The 12,639-nt window shown below is 31.5% G+C and overlaps 1 pseudogene; it reads left to right on the top strand.

Moving 5' to 3' along the window:
* Positions 1 to 6,375: 6,375 nt before the first annotated feature.
* Positions 6,376 to 11,993, top strand: LOC114756657 (L-type lectin-domain containing receptor kinase IX.1-like; annotated as a pseudogene).
* Positions 11,994 to 12,639: the final 646 nt, after the last annotated feature.

Below are 12,639 nucleotides of genomic sequence, written 5' to 3'. Positions count from 1 at the left end.
ACTCTTTTATTTTTCAAATGATAATCTATAACTTTTCTTTGATTCTTATAGGCCTTTATCAATAATTATTTCTTTTTTTAATTTTTTTTCTTGAAAATAGGGTTTTATTTTATACTTATTTTTCAGAGGCCTTGACCAATTATTTTAGCTTCTTAGACATCTTATAAATTTCTAGCTTCAAAATTTGAGATATTATAATTTGAGTGACAACTAAGGGCCTTTTTTTTTCTTTCTTTGTTGTCTTGTTTTTAAAACAATTTTATAAAATTGTTTCCTAAAACAAGTTTTAAAAACAAAAAAAAATTATTTGAAAAATAACCTTTAAAAAATCACATTCAAAAAAAAAAATCATACTTGTGATGTGGTAGTCAGCAGTGATACGTAACTGTGGTAGTCAGCAGTGATATGTAACGGGGTAATAGGTGAGAAGAAAAAAATTCTCAATTTTTCAAAATAAAAAATAAAAACAACAAAAGCAAAAATAAAAAAAGTGCAAAAATTATTTTAATTGTTAAAACAGTCAACTAAAAATTACATGATGAAACAAATTCTTTTATTCTTATATTTTTAAAAATAAAAAATTGTTTTCAAAACAAAAACTAAACGATTCCTAATTTTCTTCCATGGAGGAAGTTTTTACTCTATTCGACACCAACAACTCAAAATCCCTCGACTTCTCGCTTTCTCAATCTCATAGGTCATGGCCAAGCACATAAAGTCTGAGCTCTTTGATCGGCCACTTTGCACCGCTTTCAAGGTGCTTGACAAGGAGTCCATCGACTTCTTCGTCTCCGAACTTCGGCATATAGTGAAAAGCTAGAGTAAGATCCGTCCAAAACTCAGATCCGGCACGAATGTGAGAAGAAGACAATCTGGACGTTAGGTGACTTCTAGCTTCCCGTCGCTGCACCGCCTTCTCGCATTCCCAAATCGCGAAGAGTCGAAGAGGCACCACTTTATTTTTTTTTAAAAAAAAAAGGCTTGGTCACCAGAATAAAAATGGCAACTCGTATTGTTAAGCCGTGTCAGCACATACAGTTAATTAACATAAGGAGTTAGAGCTTAATGGCCTTAAGCTACAGGGACCCATGCTTGAAAAAATAAACTCTAGGGACCTTGACCAGTTTGATTGAAGCTGTAAGGACCTAAAACATAATTTCCTCTTTTGTTTATCAAATTCTTATAATTTCATCTAACTTTTAATCAAATTTTTGTTTTTTCTTATTACATGCTTTTCCCTTTTTATCAGCCACCAGAAGCTAGAAATCTCACTGTAAATCGGCGATATAATGACCTGATAATAAAGAAAAAATTGTAGAGAATTTATTAAAAATAAGGTCATTAAAATTATAACGACTAATTGATTAATTTTTCCCAAAAAAGGACTCGCAAGTTTCTTGACTTCTTCGACTATACATATAAACGTCTCTCCTTGAAAGCTCGGACACCAGCATATTTCCTAGCCAAATCAGATCAAATGTCGCTAATATCAATTTTTTTCCTCCTCATACCCCATGCCTTTTCCTTAAGCTGCAGCCTTACCAGTTTCCAGCCCAATGATTATAACAAGATATCGTGTGAATTATGAGCTTATGGTGCAGAATCGTGTTGGATTGTTACGTTCAGATTCTATATTCCTTTTCTCATATTTTAAGAAACCGATAGAGTTTACTTTTCATTTACAACATTTCAGCCAATAAAAGCATAGCGAGAGTTGGATTTGAGTATACATTTATAGTGTTTGGCTGGGGTTTGAAATGTTAATTAGGTTTAGTAAAGGTAATAAATGTTTAAGATATATACATATATATTTTTAATTATGCCCTTGTTTATAAAAGATAGTGCATGAGAGATAATAAGTGAAAATTTATTTTTAAAAAAAAGATAATAAGTGACATATTGAATGAAAATAAAATAAAAGTGAATAAACTAGTTTAAAATTTTAAACAAAGAGGATTTACTTCTTGTATTTTGGAACACCACTATGAAAAGAGATTGTTTCTTACAAAAAGAGATGTAGAGAGTAAGATATATTCTAGTGTTATATAAGAGTATGTTTAGAGAGATTATGTCAAATTTGTCAAATTTAAATAATTTATTTAGCTTTTTTAATTTAATCATATTAGGTAAGCTCACTATAAAAAATATCAAATTAACGACAAAATTTAGTGACAAAATTTTCTTTATTAATCAAAATGAGCGATGGATTAGTGACTAAATTTGGTTAGCGACAGAATTTTTTCCGTAACTAAATAATTAGTGACGCAATTCAAAATTTCATCACTAATTAGCAACATATTAGCAAAAAAAATTAGAGACGAAAATTTGCTATTACTAATCCATCACTAATCAATGGTGGATGTCCCACTAACACAACATAGTGACAGAAAATTCCATCACACATTGGTGACAAAAATTTCCATAACTAATCCATCACTAAATTTTTTTTATTTTGTAAATTTAAAATACCACATGACAAAAAATGATTGCCGCCATGTGTCATGTATATGGTCGCCACCTCATCACTCATCGCTAAATTTTTTTTTATTTTGTAAATTTAAAATACCACATGACAAAAATTGATTGCCGCCATGTGTCATGTATATGGCCGCCACCTCATCACTAGTTGCCACTTCACATTCTCTTCTCTCCCATGCTGCCATGTCATCCCCTCATCAATATGATGGCCACGTGTCCATCACATGAGCTGCCATGTCATCAATGACAACCACTACTACGTGTTTATCATTATAAGCCGCCACGTCATTGCCTTGTCCACATTATCGCCACGTCACAAATTGGCTCAATTTTGTGAAGGGTGTTAGTTCGATCCTGAGACCTCCTGCACACGTGTTGAAGCCTTTGCCACTTAAACTGAGAAGCACCTACACAATTGTTATGAAAAAATAAATATATATAATATTTCTAATAACAAATACAAATATATATAACAAATATTATATACATAATTTAATATATATTATATAATTTAATATATTACTGTTTATTTGAATTTATTTTTTGTATTTTAGTCAAAAATTTCTAATAATTTATATTTTTGTTCATATATTTAAAAAAAATAATAAGTATATTGTATATTTTTATTTTTATTTTCTTTTATAATGTTTGTATTTTTTAATTTTTATATGATATATTATATTTTTATTTTGATAATAAGTTCAAAAAATAATTATTGTATTTATATTATATTTTTTGTGAAAGATCAGTGACGGAATTGAGACGAAATTTAGTAATAGAAAAATTCCTTCACTAATTTCCGTCACAAAATGTTTTGCAATGAGAGTTAGTGATGAAATTTTTCCATGTCTTCTTCACAATATACATACTATGACTTTCTAGTACTACAACGAATTCTCTAAATATGGTAGAAAAAGAATAGAAACAAGCAAAAAGCTTTTCATAATCTTTTGGTTATACAGAATTACATAATTATCAACAAAATTTTTTTGTTATTTTTATGAACTTAATCCGTAACTAATCATTTAAAACAGAATCAATGATAGACTTGTGACCGAATTCAGTTATTCCGTCACTAATCTATCACTACTTTAGCGACGGAAATTTTTTATCGCTAATTTTAGTGACGGAATTTGTGAGGGATTAGTAACGGATTAACGACGGAATAAAATTCTGTCACTAATTCTCTATTTTTTTTGTAGTGAAATAGTTCTTATATTAAGAATCAAATAATATTTAAGTGTTATGCACATTTAATAAATAAAACATCACCACACTAATCTAGTTATTTCAAGTCTATGATAATGACAAGATGCATAAAATCGACAGTCTCCAAACAAATCATCTTCGGGATCAAATTGAGACTCTATCAAGTTTCTCAGACCTCCAGGTACTATTCATTGCACCAAGAATTAATTACATTTCCGATCCCCTTGTTGATTGCCAAGCTGACTAATAATTAACCCCATCTATCTGACATTTCCAAAAGAAAATAGGGAGAATTATTATAAGGTTATAAAGAAGAAATGTAATCACACAAAAAATCTCATAACAATTGAGTAATAAGCAATGAAAATGACGACATATTCATGCTATTTTCTGGTTATTAGGATTTCTGAGCGATTATATTTGTTTTTTTTTTTAGACCTCACCGTAATTTTCCTAACAGAATATCTTTGATTGGATGCACCTTTGTCAACATCAACCATGCATTTATCTTGCAATTTCGCACTCCATCTTCATCGTACACAAGAGTTGGCCTATTCTAAGACTATAGTATATTATAATATAATATAATATAATAAGGGGTATATTTGTACTGAGATAAAGTTTAGGTACCTATATCGTGTATAACTCAAAAATATTTTGCCCCAGATAACTAATTTTTCTGGGTCCAAGCGCATGAGTTTCCCTAAGCAACCAACATAATCTATGCATCGATTAGTTTCGTTGAATTCCAATCAGAAACGAGGGCCTCAACATCTTGAGCCAAAATTTCCAACGATAACTCCCAATAGTTCAATCCATCCACATCATCACCAGATGTTGAAAATTTGCAAGATACGTACAATAATGAAGAGGTATTGCATTTTCCAGTGGGAAAGCATCTGATCAATCAAAATCCATGTGTGAACAGACATTTTGTTTTCTGGACATTGGGGAAGTTTGAAAGCAACATTTAGCAATCAAACTGAGACACATAACCCAACCGACGCAACAGTCGTGTTGATCTTCTCGGCTTCCCATCCGTACGAAGAAAATGAGGTCAAGCAAGTTTCCGCGTTGCTTGATTCATTAAGGGTATATTAGTTCCTTAATTTCAAAAAATAATATGGATTAAAGTTTTAAATGATTAAAATTATGAAGATTGAACTGCAGTGACTAGTCAAACCTATATGATTGAGATACCACGGAAAGGATTAATTTTCCTTTCATTAAATTCAATCCTGTTTGATGGATCGGCGAGATCAATACATGCCACTTGTCTATCGTGTAGAAGAAGTCAGTGGACTGGTTAAATTCCCACGCACTTACTTATGTGAAAAAGCCTAAAGTAACCCTTTCTCCTTATTCAGCCTGCACCGTCTTTCCTGCCTTCTATCCGTGATCCTTGCTTTCCTTCTTCTTTTCGTCATTATTATTTTCCACGATAATTTCAGTTTGGTTGTTAATTTTTCAATCAATTTGTTGCCGCCCTTCATATACGATACTCTCATGGCCCATCCTGACATTCCTTCACTCCTTTCAAGCTTTCTTGGGTGTCCCTGGTTAGATTTTTATTTTGAAATTAGCTCCAAGTTTATAGTTTTTTACGTCTTATTGGATGTGTTTGAGTAAAAATTAAATAATATTTTAAAAAATAATTTTATAATATATAAAGTGAGTATATAAGAAAAATTTTGTTTTAATTATATAAAAAATCTTTTAAAAGTGTTTTTAAATTGATTTTTATAATCTAACTAAATAGGCTATTAATGCAATATGATAGCTGGAAATAGTACTTTGAAAGCCACCTCTACCTTTAATTTTCACCTAGCACTTAGGCAGAAATCCAAATGATTTGACGTGACTTTATGGAGCTACTTGACTTGACTTGACTTAAATTTTTTTTTTTTTTAATTACGTGACTTTATGGGTCTGCTTGGCTTGACTTAATTTTTCTTTATTTTTTTATGATCGTTATTCCCCATTAGTACATTCCATTACCTTCCCTTTGATTCATTGAATTAAAGTGATAGTAAAATTTCACACTAAAAACTCAGTTAGAAAAAATTTAATTGGGATAAGACATAAGGAAAATGACCAAAATGAATCTTGAAAATAGAAAATTTCAAAAAGGACGGTAACACTTTTAAATGACAGGGAGGGAGGGAAAGCCTGAACTGGAATTCTGAAAGTGTGAAAAAATGACCAATATGCTCTTATGTGATGCTTAGAAAAGAATGTCGTATTCTGTATTAGACAAATGCTTTCATTTGAGAAAAGCATGTTGTTATTATGTATTCTAAACTTGTTAATTTATGTTGCAATCTTGTTATTTTCAGATCAAATCTAGTCATTTTCCCAAGTTGACAGAAGGGCATATTGGTCATTTCTCTACGTTGTCATATTTTCAGTTCAGGTTTTCCCTTCTTTCCCGCCATGTGCAAGTATTAGTTGCCTTCTTCGAAATTTCCTATTTTTAAGGTTCTTTTTTGTTCTTTTTTTCTCCTAATACATCAAAATCAAAGAATAAAAAAATTAACTGAATTTTTAACTCAATTTATTCATTTTTTGCAAATCGATTTTAATTTGAATATGCCTTCCTGAAGCAAAACCGGTTGTTCTTTACATAAACCAAGTCATTTCTTAAACTGCCTCCAATTTGAACAAACAAGTCTTTCTTATATCAGCTATATGGAGATATCTCTGCACAAGAGTAAAACCCATCTGCTTTCTCTTTTGTTCATGACCAAAATTTTCTTGTTTCTCACAATCAATGCTAGTGCGACCTCAATAACCTTCAATTATGAGCAATTTCGTGATGTGGATCATCAGAACTTGAACCGTCAAGGATATGTTTTCCAGGAAAATGGGATGCGCATCAACCTCACCAGGTAATTAATGTATACATCATCAGAATACTAGTAATTGTAGTTTCTTTCATTACATTCTGATGGCCCGATCGTTTTAGAAATATGCTTTATCATATATATTATAGCTTCTTTTGGCCAAAAAATATATTATAAACCTTCGATCCTTAATATAGAATCTAATTAGAGAATTGATATTGGTCCTATATGTAAGACTCATTTTATATATTTGTCATCTTTTTTTTTTAAATTAACCTTATTGATATTCCCTCAACAATAATCAAGAAGAAGAGAAAGGAAGGAAATCAAGGAAGATGCTTAGAATATTCTAAAAAAAAATCATATTGACTGATTTAATTAATTAATATAATTAATTTACTTAAATTAATTAATTAGATCTTGTATTAAGGATCAGGGAAGTAGTTATTTCCTTTGGATTTCTTAAATATATATTTTTTAATTTTGTCTTATGAGACACACACTCAGTTCTTATTTATAAATCATGCAATCTATAAATAATTTATATTTTTCTGTTTATAAGTTATTTTGCAAAATCCATTCACCAGTTGAATATGGAATTTATACAATTCCTCTTTTAAAAGAGTACTAACCTCACTTGAAAATTGGTCTATTTCAAACTTTAAATGAACAAATTGTTGTTGGTGGTTGAATAAATAAAATTACTTAAATGATGTAAGGTGGGTATGAAATTTACTATCACTTGGCTCATGAGCACCAAATCTCAACGATATATCTAGATTAAATTGAATGGTCTGAACTTAATATAATTTTATTTTTATTTTTTAATAGTTCAATATTCTAATATATATATATAATAAAATAAAAATTATCTCTAAACTATAAATTGAAAAAATGTTTTTTTTAAAAAAATCATCATTTAAAAATTTTAAATTTAAATTATTAAAACTGTATTTAGATAATATGGATATCACTGCAACGACTTATCATTACGATGAGCATCATGATACTCATCATTACTATTGATCAGTACCAAAACTTTTTTCCCTTCCTATTAAAGAATACCAAACCGAACTTATTTTAGTAATCATAACAATAATAAACACAGTGAGATCTGCACGGTTTAAATACAATTTTAATGATATAGATTTAAAATTATTAAGTAATCAATTTAAAATAAAATACAGTTAAAAAATTATTTTTATTTTACTTTATGCACATTAAAACCTTTTTTTTTTAAAGAATAGAAGAAAAAAGGAAAATTTAATATAAATAATTCAAATTCAAATTAAATCTATACGGGTTAACGGATTACGTTATCGCATAGCACCCCCACTGTCGGGGACCAAAAAAGGACTACCAAGAGAGTACAAGGCCGGGTATGAAATTGGCGCATCTCCTATACTGATACTGGAGGTACCAACTTCAGCTAATTAAAACCTATTTTAAATTTCGACTTGTTCTCTAGGACTGAAAATAGAAGTATTGAAACCAACAAGCTGTTTGTTAAGATAAGATGGTAAGCAATCTCAAACCATAAAGAAGAGAATAAAGTTGGAATCCTGAAAAACATACTTATCAGAAGGAAAATCTTAATGTTCCTGGCCTGACAGAGAATAATCTTATATCCAAAATAACGTAAAGATACGTTGAGTTATATCCCCAAAAAAACTACTGAAAATGTACTGATATGAAATTTGCGCAAAATCAGCACTATAAACAGCACCAATTCACTTAAAATTCCCTTATTCTAGTCTTGAGCTATAGAAGTGGGTATAAAATTTACACAACTATGCTATTTAAAAAACAGCAACCTGACTTGAAAATTCAACTATTTTACTCGAACTAAATTATTTAAAAATAGGTTAATGGCTTAAAAAAAAAAAAATGACCCTACCTGCTAGCAGGTCTCCGATGACCAAATGGCAGGCAAAAGGCATTTCTCTAAAGATGTGATCTGTTTTCTTTGGTAAAAATTTTATCCAAGGATCTCGTTGATTCCATTGGATTTCACTAATTTGAGGTAATGAATTGTAATTGTTTGTCTTACAAGTTCCGTAATTATTGTTAACATAAGAGCTTAGATAACTCTTTGGAAAGATTAAGAAACTTAGTTAACTTAATTATTTATAATAAATATATGTTAACTTTTTAAATTATCTTATTTAATCATATACATTAGAAATACTCCTTAGTGAAAACCCTTTAGAATCAAAAAAGATATTTTGCAAAAGATATTATAAATTTAGGAGACAAAATGAATTGAGGTCTTATACCAAATCCAACCTTGACTAGCTTTTGTATTTAGGGTTGGAGTTAGTATTTAGATGGAATCCTCTATTAAAATGAATCTTATGTATTAATTATGTATTATTTCTTTGTGATTGTCAAGAAACAAAAAGACAAATCAATCGTATTTGATTCTTTTTAGCTAATTTTCGAGTCTTGGGAATAAAATAAATTACTTAAAGAGAGTTAACCATATTTGGTGGTCTAAAAACTAAAATTTTGATTAGTTGATGGTATTACATAGTAGATGGTTAATTGTGGAGGAGAACAAAGAAATAGAGTTAAAAAAGGTCAAGTTGGATCTAACAACTTATCTTATTTTCTCATGTGCATCTAATATCTTGATTTTTTTTATGGTACATTTATCACCCCAGTCTTATTTTTCTGGTGCATCCATCACCCTAATCTTATTTTTATATACCAGAAAAATAAAATCAAAGTGTTAAATGCACCCAGGAAATAAGATTTAAGTGTTGGACACACTTTTTTTTCTTAAAAAAAAATAGGTAGCTCTATTTATTGCTCCCCAAGTCCTAAATATAAAAGTTAGTTATGGGTTAAACTTTCGTACCAACTAACTGTAAGACTCAATTTACTTTGTTTTCCAAATTTATAAATTTATTTCTCCAAATTATCTATATTGATTGCACATATTAAGGGGTTTCAATGTAGACAATTAAAAATGATATATTAGAAAAACCAACACATATTTTTAACAAATAACTTAACTAATTTTTTTAATAGCTACATACTACTTACGGTCCTTAATCTAAGAGCTGGCTGATTAATTTTAGTATATTAATAAAGTTTGTTAAATCAGTTATTTGTAATAAATAAATGTTATCTTTCCTAAAATATCCTTACTAATTATGTGTATTAGCTAGAAATATTATTTGATGAAATTTTTAACATGTGTGAATACTACAAGGACTACTTTGAAAAAAATATATTAATATGACAAACAAAGTGAATTAGGATCATATATTTAGAACTAAATTAAAATCAAATTAACTCTTATATTAAAAACTAAAGGTAGTATTAGTTATCTAGCTATCTGAGCCACAGAACTTCATCAAAAGATGATGCATGCAAAGACTACCTAATGGCCACCAACACAAAGGTCAAAACGTACGTAAGCTTGGTTTACTCGAATAAAAGATTTTGGTGTCATTTCCCAGGCACATGCTTAGTCATAATTTGATGTTATCTCAATCTCTACAGTTCAATTAAAATGGAAGACATATATAATAAATAAAAATAAAAATGCCAATGTATAAATTTGTCATGAATCTAACAATCTGATTCTCGTCGACTCAGATACAAGAAAGACAGTGCCGGGAGGGTAACATACATCAACTCATTGCAACTTTGGGACAATGAGACAAGAACACTCGCAAACTTCACTACTCGTTTCACCTTCATCATCGACGTACTAAATGAAACTCGTGATGGGAAAGGAGATGGCATCACCTTCTTCTTGGCAGAGCCTGGCTTTCCGTTTCCATCTCCCCCATATGGCACAGGGATTGGCCTTGTAAGTCGCACACAGATGCAGGATTAAAATTATCTCGACGAACATCCATTCGTAGCAGTGGAATTTGACACCTTTCCCAATACGGATGTGGATGATCCACCCTATCATCACGTGGGAATCCTTTCAAAAACAATGCAGACTAATCATAGAACACAATGGTACACTATGAATGATGGTAGAAAGTATGATGCTGAGATTACCTATGATTCTAGCTCTTTCCCTTCAGGTGTCATGTTTACAGGATATAAGGATAACATCAAAATCAGACAGAATTATTCCGTACGATTGATTTGAGAGACTATTGGAATCTCTTCAGCCACAGGATTACGGTTTGCGTTACATACACTGTGTTCATGGTCCTTTAATTCAAGTCTTGGAGTGCCGGGAGTGATGCAAAGGGGTGAAAACAATAATAAGCGTTTGGTCATTGGATTGAGCATTGAATCAGTTGTAGTGATTGGTGTGTTATGCATAGCTTGGTTTCTGATGTGGAGGTCAAATTGTAGGGTGAAAAGACGTGATCGCTTGGATCTTTCCTTGGACGAAGATTTTGAATGTGTCGGACCAAAGAAGTTTTCCTATAACGAACTTGTTAGAGCCACAAATAACTTCGCAGAGGAACATAAACTCGGAGAAGGAGGCTTTGGTGGGGTCTACAAAGGATTTATCAGAGACTTGAATTCTTATGTTGCAGCAAAGAAGGGTTCCCATGAATCTAGACGAGGAGTGAAGGAGTATGCCACCGAAGTAAAGATCATCGGTCAACTGAGGCACAAGAATTTGGTGCAGCTCATGGGTTGGTGCCACGAGAAGAATGATCTTCTACTTATTTATGAGTTCATGCCAAATGGAAGCTTAGATTATCATCTATATCGAAGCAGAAACCTTTTGACATGGCCAGCCAGATACAATATTGCTAAAGGCTTAGCCTCGGCAGTACTATACCTTCATGAAGAATGGGAGCGATGTGTGGTTCATAGGGACATAAAACCAAGCAACATTATGTTAGATTCGAATTGCTATAGAAAGCTTGGAGATTTTGGGTTAGCAAGGCTCGTAGAACATGGAAAGGGGTCAGAAACAACAATTGTTGCAGGAACAAAAGGGTACATGGCTCCTGAATGTGCAACCATAAGCAAGGCAATAAGGGAGTCTGATATATACAGTTTCGGAATTGTTGCTCTAGAAATAGCTTGTGGGAGAAAGGCAATTGACCACTATGCTCCCACTGACCAAGTCATGATGGTGGAATGGGTATGGGAACTCTATGGCAAAGGTGAGCTTCTTGAAGCAGCCGATAAGAGGTTTGATGGAGATTTTGATGAGCAAGAACTTGAAAGGTTAATGATTCTTGGGCTATCGTGTGCTCACCCAGATTATACTATGAGGCCTACAATTAGACAAGCACTTCAGGTACTTGACTTTGAAGCTTCACTGCCTACTCTCCCGCCAACAATGCCCAAACCAACATATGTTGCTCCATGTTTTTCTGATATTGGTTCTTCAATTTATTCATCTGCATATGCTAGTTCTTCTGCAACCAATGACTCTAGGCCTTCAACCAATTGGAGGTCATACACTAAGTCCTCACAATATTCATCCAATTCAGGGCACTCATCTGCAAAGGAACAATTCTGAATGAATTGGATTTTCCAAGTTACAATTTCAGACTTGGACTAATGCTAGTTCAAGTCAGAATTGATTTCCTTTCAATACACATTAGTAGTTCTGCAGGTAAGCAATTGAGAGGATCTAAAGTTATTCCTTCATTTTCTCTTTTGTGGTCTTTAGTCTTCATGCGATCTCAGCTTATTATATGTAATAATTTCCAACAGGCGAACTTCAATCATCTAAGAAACTTTTGTATGTTTTGGTAATATGAATGTTATTTGACTAAAAACATGTGATATTGTTTATTGCTTTAATTTACTTAATTTCGTTTTTGGCCTTTTGTTTACCTGGAAACTTTAACATGGTTGCATTGTCTGAGTCTGTATCTCATGGGAGCGTGGGTGTGTGAGAATCAAGTCTTGCATAACTTTTTTTCGCGCTTAATAAGCATTTCGAGTTTGAACCAATCAGCATTGATGATGCATGGAAAACCAGTGGAACTCTTTTCTTTTCTTTTCTTTTTATTTTTATTTTGTTCAATCTGCAAAAAATAATTGCTGTCAAATATTCTCATATTAGAACATGGCCAATTAAAATATCCACCCTTCTGAAGAATTCTCAAGTAGACTATGGATATAGGCCAGTTCATTATTATCGAAAATTGGCCTTATTTGT

The sequence above is a fragment of the Neltuma alba genome, unplaced genomic scaffold (assembly GCF_004799145.2).
Source record: "Neltuma alba isolate B1F8T4 unplaced genomic scaffold, ASM479914v2 tig00010452_pilon, whole genome shotgun sequence".
NCBI lineage: Eukaryota > Viridiplantae > Streptophyta > Magnoliopsida > Fabales > Fabaceae > Neltuma > Neltuma alba.
Note: the sequence above shows the minus strand (reverse complement) of the source record. Positions and strands in the feature narration are given on the sequence as shown.